Below are 16,307 nucleotides of genomic sequence, written 5' to 3'. Positions count from 1 at the left end.
TTTGGAACCAGCCTGTTGTTCCATGTCCAGTTCTAGCTGTTGTTTCCTGACCTGCATACAGGTTTCTCAAGAGGCAGGTCAGGTGGTCTGGTGGTCTCGTGAATACCAGGCCTGAATGGTCTTCAGCAAATTAGAGAACAATTGTCAGGGTAAAAAACAAAGTTGTATTCTGCTCCCCCTTTTATTATGTTTTAAAAGTTATAATACTTATAAATTGTGATGTATGGAGGCATGGACTCCATCATAAGAAGTTCCTTTTTTTATGCAAGATAGCATGGTTTAATTGTCATGCACCAGAAGCTTCAGTACAGGACTGGTCATGTTAACTCATCGTGTCTAAAGAAATAACATAATTTCCACTATCATAGTTTTTGGAATCAAAGATTCCATTCATTGTAAATTCCACCAAAGATTTAATAACAGACTTTAGAAACAGATATTGTATTTGATATTTTTAGTAAAAAAGTGCTGCTCATTCCAGAGATGTCGACATGTGAGAAACTATGCAAGTGTGTTTTATAACTGGGCAATAAGCTAATGGGCCATGAGGAATTCTTAAAGGATTCTGGAAACGCTGTGTGGTGGGCTCATGTCAAGATGCCATCTCCGCTCTCCAAGTAACTATATGGATATTCTTTACTGAAATGAACACCAATGATGAAATCTCTTGAAAGGGTGGTCTGGATACAACATTGTATTAAATGCTGAAGTTCTTTATCGGGTTGGAAATATTCCATGTCTCCCAGAGAACCTGAGGGGAGGCATACCAGTGCTATATATTAATTCAAATGATAAAAATCTTGCATTCAAGTTTGGATAAAACTCATATTGACAGTTGTAAACACTGGGCTAAAATTGAGTGAAACTTGAAAGACGTTTATTTATTTATTTATTTTTGTGAGTCTCAAGTGGGGAATATCAATAAAGAAGAATGTGGTAGAAATGCTTAAGTAAGAGATAAAGTATTTAGAAAAATGTGTAACAGGTTGGAGAATGTTAAGAGTCGTAAGAAAAAAAACTATTGTACTGGAGGAGAAATATACAAGGTTTAATATGTCAGAATAAAATATATAAGATAGAGAATATTATGTATATAGATATATAAATGAAAATTATTCAGTAAGACATGATTCCAAACAAAAGTGTTCATATTCTGGAGCTCACAAGAATAAGATTAATTGAAGTCAACCAAATAAATCAATAGTTGCCTGATTCTGTCTTGCACAGTCATGAAGTCCCCCTTGTTCCTATTAGTGAGATTATAATGAAAGAGATGACGTGGAAATGAAATAAACAGCAATTAGAGGTGAAACCACATATGGCCAGGTTGGCTCTCCTTTCAGGGAAGGCTGGACCGTTGGTCTGGAACCGAGGGTGAGATCCCCAGGTCACCACGTTGTGCTCACCATTAGGACTTATGCTCCCAGAGGCTTCTGCGCATTTCTTGGGTTATAAGGATTTGTGTTAGGTTGCTGTACTGATGGATTTTCTTGCCATGAGTAGCCATTACATCTTGCTCAAACCATTCAAAAAGATTAGTGTGGGCATAAAAGAAAGTAACCAGACCTGCTTCAATTCTAATCTACTGATCCCTTCCCCACTCTCATACTCTGCAATATTACTTTCACTAATTTAGGTTTGACCTTTTGTCCTTGGTTTATACTAAGGGATGCTATAAAAAAATTCTTATAAAAACCCATTAATGCATATACTCTGTTTCATGTAGTAAAAATATTGTCTTCTGTATCCCCTCTTGTCCCATTTTAAGGATTTGAAAAATTCAACTTTGAGCTCTTTTGTTTTTTCTCACTTTTTACATGACTAAAAAAATGCCATGTATCTGATTTTAAAATCCATTTACTAGAAGCTACCCAGACACTTGGAAATAAAATTTTATCTCAATTTTAATAGCAACATAGAACATATATGCAAGTCTAACTTTTCTTTGGGTCTTGGTATTCAATATCAATTTACATTTTCTTGGGCCCGATTTTTCATTTACAGTTGACCTGTGGACAATAAAATCCCTCTACCCCCATCCTTGAAGTCCAAAAATCTGTGTATAACTTTACATGTGTCCCTCTGTATCTATGGATTCAATCAGTCTTGAATCTTATAGCACTGCAGAATGTACTTACTGAAAAAAATCTGAGTATAAGCGGACCCCACAGTTCAAAACTGTGTTGTTTAAGGACCAACAGTATTTTAGTGTAAGTAATCTTATGAGCTGTTTCAAATAATCTGTGTAACAAAGCTTGTTATAAAGAAACATGCACAATATAACACTTACAAGAAATTAACTATATTTTGCTTTTGCCTTTTAATATTATTTTTATTTGGTTTAGTGTGGTTTGATATAGTGAACTGTCAATGTGCTAGTTATAAAAAATGTGTGTCAAAGAAGTCGGAAGTGGGATTTGTTAGAAAGACAGAAAGTGAGAAATGATGCTTGGTTTGTGGGCTGAATAAAATATTGGTAATATAGTGCACTTTCAAAGCTATTTATGGGATTAGGTAGTCGATTCCTTTTGTATCTTATTTCTCTGGGTCTTTAAGAGTGTTTTCGCTGGCTATGTGGTGTGTTATTCCTTGTTAATATAATCACCTCTGTGAGTTAATCTCTCTCTTATGGGGAATGAAACTTCTGGCCAAGATCTCCAGGGAAAACCTTGATGGATCATGAGAGAAGGATGAATCATGAGGAAGGGGACCTACATATTTCTGACCAGCAAAGAGGAAGGTAATAGTTGCAATAAATATGAAGGTCCTGTGTAAGAAAAACAAAAGTCATGAATGCACTTTATATGAGCAATTCTGTGAAATGCTTCATGGGGTCTTTTGAGATTAAATAGACCTTTTGAGCCTGTGCTCTTAGAGAGCAGCTAAGTGGCTCGCCCACGGCTCTGATGGCAGGGCTGGGATTGCATTCAGCTCTTCGGATGCACTGAGAGCATTCAGCTCTCTCCCGTGTGCTGGCCCGTTGAGCCCTAAACCAAATATGGGAGAAATTATATTTCTAACTTTGGGAGGGACAATCATCCTCTTTATGTGGGATGGTGCCAATGTCCTTAGGGACTGGAAAGTAAGATTGAATTTTAATTTGTTTCTGTTTGGATAATTTTATCTGGCTCACCTCTATGATTCACTTTTTAGAAGAATACATATTCTATACAAAACTTTGACTGGGGAAGTAGTTGCTTTAAATCAGTAACTATCATTCTTAGTCATTAGCATAGTTTTAAAGACTAGATAGGCTTTGGAACCAGACGGACTAAATTTGAATCCTGATTCCTCCATATAGTAGCTGTATGGCCATGGTTAATTTCCTTAAACTCTCTGTACACGTTTCTTCATCTGAAAACGGAGATCAAATTAGGAACTACCTCATTTTGGAGAGTTAAATGAATGAGTGAATACACATACCTAATATGCCTGGCACAATAAGAAATCAATAAATGTTAACTTTTATCTCTCTACTTTATTTCTCTATTTTTGACTTTTAGATTACTATATGCACACATTTCCCATGGTTTACTATATTCGAATCATGAAACAATATAGGAGAGAATATGAATGAGTTAAAAACCACGTGAGGAAACACAAAGGTCGTCTAATTTGAGGAAGTATTCAATTCATGAAGGTTTATTGTAACACTTCAGCAAGTAGGGTGTTCCAACTCTGCTTAGATTTTTTAAAAATGAGGAGTTAATCTTTTCCTGAGACAACCTATTCCAGTCTATTCTGTTAAAATGTTATCTACATATTGAGCTGAAATCTTTTTCTAGCTTCCACTGCTTGTAGTTCTTTCTTTTGGAATGGCACAGGGCAAATTTAACTGTCTTTTCAAGTAACAGTCTCTAAGCATTGGAAGAGAGCTTTCACATAGTATCAACTCCTCCCATTTTCTTCTTTTAAGAGAAATGAACAGTTGAGACACACCATCCAAGTGTTTCTCCCTCAACCGCACACAGCCCAGATACCCACACCCTGCCACACTCTTTTCCCCCTAAGTTACCTCATCTATAGTAGTTTTACTCAACATTGATATGCATAATTATTGCCATGATTCCACTCCAGAATCTAAAGTCCCTTGCCTATTTTCTAGGTGGTGATTGATGGGTAGATAAATTAATCCTGAAGGGAATTTTCTTTTTGCAGAAAACCTCATCAGGATGCATAGCCCTTTTTGAAACTGGTGATGTATAATCTAAAATATGTAATGCTTCTAAGACATTGGAACATAGGGTCAACTTTTAGCCTCAGTGATAAAGAGACCATAATATTAATATACAACTCTCTTATTTCTTTGATTACAAATTTGAAAATTGTATTCCTCTTGAAGTTCTTTGCTGCTGCTGCTAAGTCACTTCAGTCGTGTCTGACTCTGTGCGACCCCACGGACGTCAGCCCACCAGGGTCCCCCGTCCCTGGGATTCTCCAGCCAAGAACACTGGAGTGGGTTGCCATTTCCTTCTCCAATGCAGGAAAATGAAAAGTGAGAGGGAAGTCACTCAGTCATGTCTGACTCTTAGCAACCCCATGGACCGCAGCCTACCAGGCTCCTCCATCCATGGGATTTTCCAGGCAAGAGTACTGGAGTGGGGTGCCATTGCCTTCTCGCTTGAAGTCCTTTAGAAATCTGAATTTTTGCTAATTTGATTTCTCTTACTATTGTGAGATACAGGTCAAAAAGGTTTCAGTTGGCTAAACGTGTGCATCTTCTCCAGCCTGGGGCAATCAATGGATCATAGCCGTAGAGGTTTGGATCGTACTTTCATTGTATGGGTGGTTGTTAACACTAAGCTCACATGTGTTTTAATGGTTGGTTGTCTTAAATAACATATGCGCAGTGCTTAGTGTAACGCATGACACAAAGTATTTGCTTAGTAAACAGGAAGTAATGGAACGGATGCATTTCTGGTTCAAAAGGAAACCCCATTGTTGAATACCACTCTCTCTAAGGTTCCAGACGTGGCAAAATAGCCCAGACCTGCTCCTGAGTGTGGTATATCATTCAAAAAGCCAGAAACATAAACATACCCTACTATCCCCCATTTTTCATTCTATGAAATTCTACTTTCCAGAAGTAGCCACTGTTGACAGTTTTTTTTTTTTTTTTGCATTGTGTCCTTTAGGGCATTTTGTTTTCATAAAAATATATATGCCTATGTATAATATGTACAATATGAATGTTTATGGATGAAAGTGTCCACATATATGAGTGCTGTTCTTGTACAAGTGGGACCATATTACATATTGCAGTGCAGTTGGTTTTATTCACTTAATAGGTCATGAACATATTTCCACAGGCTGAAAATGGACATACGTCATCTTTCTAATAGTTACACAGGGCTCCATTAAATGGATGTATTGTGCGTTAGTTAATAATTCCTTAATGATAGAAATTTTGGATGTATCCAAGTACTTGTAAATATAAGCGATCACACAATAATATCCTTGGACAGGTACTTCTGAACAACTTAAGTAAGCCTTGACGACATTCTTAAAGTGGAATTGCTGGATTGAAGGGCAAAAGTATTCAGAATGAAATAGTTCTTGCCAAATGGACCTTTGAAAATCTGTACCAAAGTGCCCTTCCCCTCACAGTGCATTCATTTATTCTTTCATTCCATAGAGGTTTCTGCTAGCCTCCACTCTCCCCAGTACTGTGCATTATCAATTTCTTCTTAATTTTTGCTAATTTGATTAGTGAAAAATGATAGCCTACTAATGTTTTAATTTGGATTCTAAAACCATTAGTCAAATTGAGCATCTTTTAAATGTGTTTATTGGCTATTTGTATTCCTTTTTCTGTGAACCTGCCAGATGAATTCATTGTCCATTGTTCTATTGGATTGCCAGTCTTTTTCTCATTGATTTTAAAAATCAATAATGTATTTAGGTTTCTGTTGCAAAATTTGTTTCCTAGTTTGTTGTTTAGAGAGAGGCTAGCCACTTAATGATTATATGATTATTTGAAGCAGCATGCTACTGTGGAAAGACGCTAGACGAGGGCCAGAATGCACAAGTTCTAGCTCCGTCTCTTGCATGTTCTGTGATTTGGGTTTCTCATCTGAACAGTGTAGAAGCTGACGCCTGATTGGGAGAGTTTCGCGAAGACTTAGTGAAACAGTGTGCATGGAAGCACTTGATGGGCTCAAAAGCTCTTTCCGGATGTAACATGTCATTATTTTATGATATCCGTGGAATGGCTCACCAGAGAAAAGGAAAGCTTTTTTGCCTTCTTCTTAAACTCTGGTTTCTTGCTTCATAGGTCCAAAGCTAACCTCTTCACAGATGGCACAGCTGAAAGTGTTGGGCAAGGGCAAGTTTTCCTGAGGCCTTTCTATCCTGCCCTGGTCAGGTCTGTTGGGAAGAAACAGTTCATTTCTGGCAACTGTGCTTTCCTGAGAGCATTGACGTTCCAGAAAGTACTGCATGAGAAGGTGCCAGGCGGGAAAATCCCTGGAAATCATGCTATAAAGACTAGAAATCTAGTCTTGGATAAAAGGAAAAGTGGCAAGGGTCTGCTGTTTTACTTTAGATGGAGGAACTTGGGCCAGAGCCGGGTATGAACCAGGGCTTCTCCCCTGCTCAGTGGCCACCATTGTCCTGTTGTGGACGGGATTGGGTCCCAGGGTGCTGGAGCAGAAGTCTTGAAGGTCAGGTCCAAGCTGTTTCCATTCCTTCTAAGTGTGCTCTCCCCGCTCTCGGTAATGGCGCCTTTTCCCTAGAGGGCAGCCGTACTGAGTAAGAGGGTCTGAAGCAGGTGCCCAGTCGGGCTGGGGTGCTTGTTAGGACCATCCCTGCAGATCAGTTGAGTCTCAGATCCTCTCAATCCACTGCCTCCTCCAGCACCAGTGATGGCCACCTTTGCCCTGTTCTAAGGCGGTGCCAGGTCCTAGCTAGCTCCATCCCCCACGATTGCACACTCTTCTCGATAACGGCAGCCTTCACCCTATTTTGTGCCAGGGCCAGGAATAATGCTTGGTGCTGGTTGGGGTGCACACTCAGACAGCTGGTCTGGGAAACAAGCCGGAGCCGGGGGCAGTTTCAGCCTGTGGCCTCCTGTTCCCAAGTGCAGCCAAGTGCGTGCAGTCTCCGCAGGTGCAGTATCAGTTTCTTATCACCCTCCTTTAAGTCCCGCTGGTTTGCAAACCAGCTAAGGGGACTGCCTTCCCAGTGTTGGGTCCCAGGGCTGGGGAACCCAAAGTGTTATTTGAATCCCTCGCTTCCCAGGAGGGATCTCCAAGCCTGTGATATCCCCCTCCTCTCCTAGGTCCTCTCCTATGGTCGTGAGTCCTGACCTGATCCCTTCTTCTCTTCTCCTTCTTAACCCTGTGTGGATCTTTCTTTGTGGTCTTTGTAGTAAATGAATCTTTCCAGCATTCTCTAGCTTGTTTTCAGTGAGAACTGCCCCACACGTAGATGCATTTTGATGTATTCATGGGGGGGAGGTGAGCTTACTGTCCTCTTACTTGGCCATACTGACTTCCTCTTATCTATTCCTTATTTTTAAAAGTGGTTTTTAATGTATATATCGATTATATATTTGGGAATTTTCTGTTATGCTGTTGCTATTTGAGACCTTCTGGTTTTCCTCTCACTCGGTTTTACCAACGTTCATCTGTGTTGTTGAGTACAGCTGTAGTCTATCCTTATCTCACTGCTGCGTAAGAATTCATTTGGTGAGTAAAAAAGTGGAAACAAAAGTGAAAGTGTTATTTGTTCAGTTGTGTCTGAATCTTTGCGACCCCATGGACTTTAGCTCGCTAGGCTCCTATATCCAAGGAATTTCCCAGGTAAGATCACTGGAGTGGGTAACCATTCCCTTCTCCAGGGGATCTTCCTGACCCAGGGGTTGAACCTGGGTGGCCTGCCTTGCAGGCACATTCTTTACTGAATGAGCTACCAGGGAAGCCCCAACCACACTTTACTTATTCTCCTACTGAAAAATATCTAATTCTGTTAACAGTTTACTCTTGTGAACAAATATTGTTGTATTTACACATTCATGTGTGTTTCTTTAGGATTTATACCATAATTGTAAATGCTGAGTCAAAGGATATATATATATATGTTTACCTTTACTAAATATTTGTGTCTTTGGTTCTATTCAGAGTAATCTCTCTTATTACAGTATATTTTGCAAAAATATGTGTTTTTTTTTTAAATTATACTACACATATGCCCAAGAACCCATAGTGACATTCTGATCAAACGACTCAACAGTATATTCAAAATTCTCCAGGGTCTGACAATCACATGCTCGCTGAAAGTCATCTCTCATTTTTCCTCTTAGGGCTCACTTCCCTTCAGGCCTGTGACCTTACTGTCTCACGTTCCTTCTTTCCTTGTTTCATCTTACCTTCTCCTTGCTCTGGGCTTGTGCTCAAAGAGTCGTGTCCAACTCTTCGCAATGCTATAGACTGTAGCCCTCCAGGCTCCTTTGTCTACAGGATTTTCCAGGCAAGAATACTGTAGTGGGTGGCCATTTTCTCCTCCAGGTGATCTTCCCAACCTAGAGATAGAACTTGTGTCTCCTGCTCTGGCAGGCAGGCTCTTTACCTGCTCAGCCATCATATAAGCTTACTTTCTCTCTCCTCCTTATCAACTTCAGTCTCAAAGGGTTAAGAACACAGACTCTAGAGACCCAAATCTCTGCTTCATCATCATTAGCTTGGAGACCTTATTCATCTCTGTGTCTCAGTTTCCCCATCTGTGAAATGGGAATAATAACAGAATTTATCCCACAAGGTTGTTGTAATGATGAAGTGAATTAATATTCATAAAATTCTTAGAACAGTAAACACTATTTAAGAATTTTATATTTTTACTATTATTTCAGAATAGGTCCTTATCTTGTTCTAGAAGTATTTTCTGACTAAAATAACTTTACACAGTGTTGAATTTCATTAAAAATACATCATAAATATCTTGCCTGAGAACAGAAGTCATACAGGTACAACTTTCTTTCCAAGTATTTAGTTTAAGTTGGGTTTGTTGATGAATAAAATGCAATAAAATAGTCTATGAGCATCAGAATCCCAAGTTTTCATAGTCTTGGTACTGGCTACAGAAAAGCAGTTACTCATGCAGAAAGCTCCACTTGGTTGCTGATTTCATTGCCATGATACAACTTAGGATTCAGATCTTAGCACTCAGCCTATATAATTCACCTTGGAACCTAACTTGGAAAGATATTAAGTTGGTGCAAAAGTTAATTGTGGTTTTTGCATTGTTGAGCTTTGCCATTTGATATTGGAATACATTCTTAAATAAATGTGATTATGTTATACATCTTCTTAATGTGCATTTCTTGTTTTAATTTTTTTTGCTAATGATTTAGTACTTGCTGTGTATTTTATATTTATTTTAGACTATGGAAATGATATTAGAGAGAAAGCAAATTTGAGTGATTTTCTTAGTTGAGTTCAAAATGGGTTGTTAAGCAGTGATGGCTGCTCACAACATTAACAATACATTTGGCCCTGGGACTGCTGACAAACATACGGTACAGTGGTGGTTCAAGAAGTTTTGCAAAGGAGACAAGAGCCTTGAAAATGAGGAGTGTGGCGGCTGGCCATCAGAAGCAACAATGAGCAACTGAGAGCCAGCATTGAAGCTGATCCTCTTACGGCTGCATGAGAAGCTGCCCAAGAACTCAGCCTCAGTCATTCCAAGGTCATCTGACATGTGAAGCAAATTGGAAAGGTGGAAAAGCTCGATAAGTGGGTGCCCTGTGAGCTGACAAAAAGATTTTAAAAAATCACCATGTTGAAGTGTCATCTTCTCTTATTCAATGCAACAACAACAAATCATTTCTCAATTAAATTGTGATGTGCGATGAAAAGTGGATTTTATACAACTGGTGATGAACAGCTCAGTTGTTGGGTTGAGAAGAAGCTCCAAAGCACTTCCTAAAGTCAAACTTGTACCAGAAAAAGGTCATGGTCACTGTTTGATGGTCTGCTGCTGGTCTGATCCATTACAGCTCTCTTAATCCTGGTGAAACCATTACATCTGAGAACTATGCTCAGCAAAGCAATGAGATGCATGGAAACCTGCAACACCTACGGCCAGGATTGGTCAACAGAAGGGGCCCGGTTGTCTTACATGACAATGCCCAATCACACGTTGCACAACCAGTGTTTCAAAATTTGAACCAATTGAGCTAGCAAGTTTTGTCTCATCTTCCACATGCACTTGACCTTTTGCTGCCAACCAATCACCACTTCTTCAATCATCTGGACAACTTTTGCAGGGAAAATGCTTCCACAACCTGCAGGAGTCAAACAATACTTTCCAAGAGTTCATTGAATCCCAAAGCAGGGATTTTTATGCTACAAGAATAAACAAACTTATTACTCATTGGCAAAAATGTGTTGAACTTAATGGTTTCTATTTTGATTATTAAAAACGTGTTTGAGCCTGGTTATAATGATTTAAAATTCATGGTCCTAAACTGCAATTACGTTTGTGCCAACCTAATACAACTTAGGACATAGGGTGGGAAAGAGTCTCCAAAATATAGAAGATGAGGATGTGTCCAGTTTTTTAACCTTGCACAGGGTTTTGTCTAAGACTGGACTGAATGGCAGGAAGCTGTCTTTTCCTGGAGAATTACTCTAGTGAAAAGATGAAATAACACAGGGTCCTGGAGCAGAGATGAACCTTGCGGTACTCCCAGAGGCTGACACTGGACCAAGACGTCTGCTCTCCAGCACCATGCCTCAGCCAGGCCACATTCACTTGATGGGGTGTGCTCCCACGATATTGCCTTTTCTAAGCTCGTTCATTTACATTAGCTATCATGACTACAGGTTGCTGGATGGTCCAGTTAATCTTTAAAGATAAGTCTTCTTTGATTACACACTATAATATTATTCTTACAAAGGCCATTTTCTGAAGGACTTCTGGAGCCATAGAAAAAGCCATAAATTGCTTTCCACTGCTGGGAAAAATTGTGTGTCTGTTTAAGTATGCAAGCATCTTCAGAGGGCTATTTGTGATTGCAGCATTTTTAGACTCAATAGAGCCACATAATAAAGCAAACTGTCTCTAAAAACGTGAGTATTATCTCTCCGTAGTTTGAAGCACACAGATGAAGATAAAGATGCATCGGAGAGGAACACATGTTTTTCCCAGAGAGGCAGAACAGAGAGTGTGAAGCGTTACCCAGAAAAGGGGTAATGATTAGAATTTCAGGTATTCTTGAGCTATGGGATCAATTCAAAATGCATGAGTTTTTGAAGTTTTAGAAAATACTATAAATGAAAAAAAATTGTCATGCCAGTTGACATTTAAATATTACTGACTTATAGTTTTAACAAAGTTACTTATATCGCCATGAACTGGAGGTAGCAAAGATCTGCCTTACCACTGAATCTGTCCATCTGTTTGAGTTATTAAATTCAGTTTTTCTTAGTTTTTGATCTTAAAGTATTAACAAAATTCTTGTATTTTTATTGGATAGGCAAGTAGTACAAGAAAAGAAAATAACTCCGCTTTTAGGTTTTAAAAAGTTAAGGCGAAAGAGAAAACACTTTGAAAACATAGGTATTTATAGTAAATATTCTAAAAGTGTGACTAACTCACTTCCCTATAATCAGAGTTGGGATGTTACAACCATGGGAAAGGGAGAAGAAAATTATTTTTCTCCATAAAAGTTGTTGTTGGAATTTTTTCTGTATTAGAAAGAAAAGGGTCTTAAACTTAAGAAATGTGATGTCATCCTTCATCTTTTCTAAAGTAACCTTTTGGCCCACTTAAGAATTAAAATAATGTATAACCTTCTCAAATTGTAAGAGGATTCTCCAATAATATGCTTGAAATGGAGAGATCAGGATGACTATTCTTTAATCTGAACAAGTAATTTATAAGATTATGAAAAATCCAGATTCTTGACTATCCTCCCTTCACAGCAAGGCATAATTAAATTACAAGACAGAAAGAAGAACCATGAATCTGCTACACTCTGTAATCATTCAGTAAGTTTCAATGATTATTGAAAGCAGGTTAATGCAAAACTCAGCTATTTGTCTTCGATATACATGAGAATTTTTTGGACATTTCATCTAAATCATTTTGAAACACCCAGGAGCTTGGAACTATAATGCAAACAAACCCATTTTTATAAATCAGGCAGTGGTACCTATTCTTTAAGAGGTACACCATATTACTATAGGCCAAAGGCTCTTTCATTTCATTATATAACAATGACAGCAACTCAATTTAAGTGTATAATAACCCAAGCCAGCCATCCATAGCAGCAAAAATTTAATAGCAACCTTATCTGGAATGCTGACGAGGAGTACTTCTCAAGAAACTATTACAGACTTTTCAGTTTACAAAACAATTGGCTTTAATCTTTAATAATGTTAAGTGGTAGGGAGCAGATAGGCACATTAGCATAGCTTTACTTTTTATAAATAGCATTTAATATACCATATTCAGATACTGTTGGGCTAAGCATTTTATGTCAAATAATTTCAGACTTGATAGTACCAGAATACTAAAGAAATAGTACTAGAATTTCTTTTTTCTTCTTGAAAGACAAGATACAATGCTTACATTCTCACAATGGGACTTAGGTTGGTTTGTATATTAATGAAGGTTGAAGGCAGAAAAGTTAACCATGTGTCCTTAGGGAAATGGAAGACTCCTTGACATAAATTTCAGTTACAATAAGAAGAAAACCATTAAGAAGAAATTTTCTCTGTTCAATGTAGAAACATTAGCTTCATTAAGTTCACGTACTCTGCTTGGAGCTTGAAGTCACACTTGCCTCACCATGATAGCTCATCTGCCTTATAGTTTTTCACATTAAAATTTTTTCTTTTATTACTGCATGAGAAGTACTCATGTGTGAATTTCTCTTTCTCAGGGAAGCAAATATATTTTTTATTGTTGTAGTATGTCATTGGATAAACATAGAAGAAAGACCCTAATGAGACTGCTGAAATTAAAGGCTGGGCTTGCATTCTCGTAGGGATGCTTCTATTCAGTAGATGCTGAGTTGAACTGCAAGGCACACCGTTCATACTTGGCACAGCTTTCTGGGACATTAGGTTCCTTGATGATAAGAAATGTAGTTGTTAACTTTATGTTAATCAGACACTTGTGAATTATGAAAACATTGAACAATCTCTCTGCATGTTAATATGAATACGGTAGGACTTTAAAGAAATTTCACCTTTGTGCTTTACTGTTCCAGAGTTGGGCTCACAGGTTCCCAGGAATTAGCTTTAACACCTGCCTTTCAGTTAAGGCTTCTCCAGTGGCTGAGCATGTAAAGGATCCGCCTGCAAGGCAGGAGACAGAGGAGACATGGGTTTCATCCCTGGGTCAGGAGGATCCCCTGGAGGAGGAAATGGCAACCCACTCCAGTATTCTTGCCTGCAGAATCCTGTGTGCAGAGGAGCCTGGTGGGCTACAGTCCAAGGGATTGCAGAGTCAGACATGACTGAGCAACTAACACACTTTCCTTTCAGTGGCGAGCATTTTGGAAGGAAGATCTGAGGAGGACCGGCGTAAACAATAGGGAGCATAACCTACTATCTATAGAAAGCACGTGTTAGATTATAACTTAATGTCACCCTGCTTATTTAACTTATATGCACAGTACATCATGAGAAATGCTGAGCTGGATGAAGCACAAGCTGGAATCAAGATTGCCAGGAGAAATATCAATAACCTCAGATATGCAGATGACACCACCCGCACGGCAGAAAGTGAAGGAAGAAAGTGAAGAAAAATTAAAGAAGCACTAAAGAGCCTCTTGGTGAAAGTGAAAGAGGAGAGTGGAAAAGTTGGCTTAAAGCTCAACATTCAGAAAACTAAGATCATGGCATCTGGTCCCATCACTTCATGGCAAATAGATGGGGAAACAGTGGAAACAGTAGCTGACTTCATTTTTTTGTGCTCCAAAATCACTGTAGATGGTGACTGCAGCCATGAAACTAAAAGATGCTTACTCCTTGGAAGGAAAGTTATGACCAACATAGACAGCATATTAAAAAGCAGAGACATTACTTTGCCAACAAAGGTCCGTCTAGTCAAGGCTATGGTTTTTCCAGTAGTCATGTATGGATGTGAGAGTTGGACTATAAAGAAAGCTGAGCACCGAAAAATTGATGGTTTTGAACTGTGGTGTTGGAGAAGACTCTTGAGAGTCCCTTGGACTGCAAGGAGATCCAACCAGTTCATCCTAAAGGAGATCAGTCCTGGGTGTTCATTGGAAGGACTGATGCTGAAGCTGAAACTCCAATACTTTGGCCACCTCATGCGAAGAGTTGACTCATTGGAAAAGACCCTGATGCTGGGAGGGATTGGGGGCAGGAGGAGAAGGGGATGACAGAGGATGAGATGGCTGGATGGCATCACCAACTCGATAGGCATGAGTTTGAGTAAACTCCGGGAGTTGTTGATGGACAGGGAGGCCTGGCGTGCTCCGATTCATGGGGTCGCAAAGAGTCAGACACAACTGAGCCACTGAACTGAACTGAACAAAGGTACAGAAATAAATGTTCAGAAACAAATTTGCTATAGAAGACTCAGAGCCTTTCTTCATAGTTTACTTGCAAATATCTAGCAAAGAGAATGCATTTTTGTGCTAATGTAGGCACTAGTCACGCTTACAATTCCCCATATTTTTATGCAGTCTCTATTTTCTGAAGAGTTTTCAGTTGATCCTCACAAATTCCATGAGATAGGTAGGGCTTTTCTTCCAGTTCACAGAGGAAGAAACCAAGGCTCACAAAGGCTAAATAATGTGCCCAGGGCCAAAAATCTAAAGAGGGATCTCATACTACCTGACCCTACGCCGGTGATTTAAAGTTCAGGGATATTTTCTCAAATGTTATACTGCAAAATTCATGCCATCTGAGTCCTTTTCAGTTATGACTGTAAGTATAACTTTCATAGTTACATTAAAAAAATAAATTCTGAAACTCAGACCTACTATACCTGGGTGCTCAGGAAGATACAAAATAATCATTTCTCAAAATGAGATCTGTGGAACTCAGAGAAGAGGAAAAACAGAAATAGAAATTTGGAATACTATATACCACAGGCCTCTCTGAGAGACTCAGAGTATACATGGCAAAGAAAAAATTTTGAGAAATACTATAAGAAATAAGTTGTTTACTAGTTTTCCAAACTAATTTGGACCTGGGTCTTCCTTTTTATCCCACTTATTAAGAGTTTCTACATTAATTCTGAATCAGAACTTTTGCATAATACATTTATTTATATCAATGTTTTAGTTAAGTGTGGCATTAAAAAATTAAGCCTAGTTTAAAATTCCCAAAGCCAAATTGGGTAGTAAATGCCTGGAATACGAATCTTAGTCTCTTTGCCTTTGAAAGTCCTTGTAAAGAAAGGAGAGGATCTTTCAGCTTCTTTTTTACTCCTGCTTCCATCCTTTGGCTGTTCCAGACCTGTTAACCACCATGCTGTGATGGTTTGAAATAAACCAGCCTCGCTATGAAAAACTTTGATAGATTCCACATCTCTTTATTTTCCTCCCTGTAGTGATCATCGTGGCACAAAATGATTTTTGAGGTTATGGGATAAGAAAAAAAAGTTCTATGAAAGCAGGTCTTATTGATCCTTTTGCAGGAGGTCTTATCGCCGAGGACGGAAGATGCGGTTACTGAACTGCTTTTTACCAGCCTATGGAAGAGTTGATGCATTAAGTTGAAAAGAATGGGCTTAGATCATAAATCTGTTCTTTGGGGAAATTAAAGATTCAAGCTCTTTGAAGATATTTATTCTTTCAGCATTCTTAATTTGTGTTTATTCATTTCTCCCAGTTGATTTCAGTCACAAAGATAAGAAGGAAAACTTAATTCTTTATCGTGGCCATGCCTGGTCAGTGATTAGTATGAAAATGCTTTCTAAGTTTTCCAAAAATTGCTTATAAAGTAACCATATTTTGCTGCCTTTATTGGCATGCTTCTGAGTCTCATGCTAGTTTAAACCTAGCTATTTTGTGAATATTATAAAATAAAAGCCCAAAGAAAAAAAGCTGAAGTTCATCAAAATATTAACAATGATGGTTTTCTTAGGGAAGTGGAATGTTGGGTGACTGTATTAATTTTTTCTAATGTCATGTATTTTCACATCTTATGCAATATTATTGTACTCTTGCATAATATTACAGTGAAAATCAGAAAAAATATACTAAAATTACATAAAATGGAAAATGAGGGTCCTGTTTCTCTTTAAACTACAGACATAATTTAAAACTTTTTGTTTTTCCCTTAATTGCCACCTACAAAAGGGGAGGGTGGCCAGGTAAATGC

Source organism: Cervus elaphus, chromosome 28, assembly GCF_910594005.1.
Source record: "Cervus elaphus chromosome 28, mCerEla1.1, whole genome shotgun sequence".
In the NCBI taxonomy this organism is placed as follows: domain Eukaryota; kingdom Metazoa; phylum Chordata; class Mammalia; order Artiodactyla; family Cervidae; genus Cervus; species Cervus elaphus.
This window is presented reverse-complemented; position numbering follows the sequence as displayed.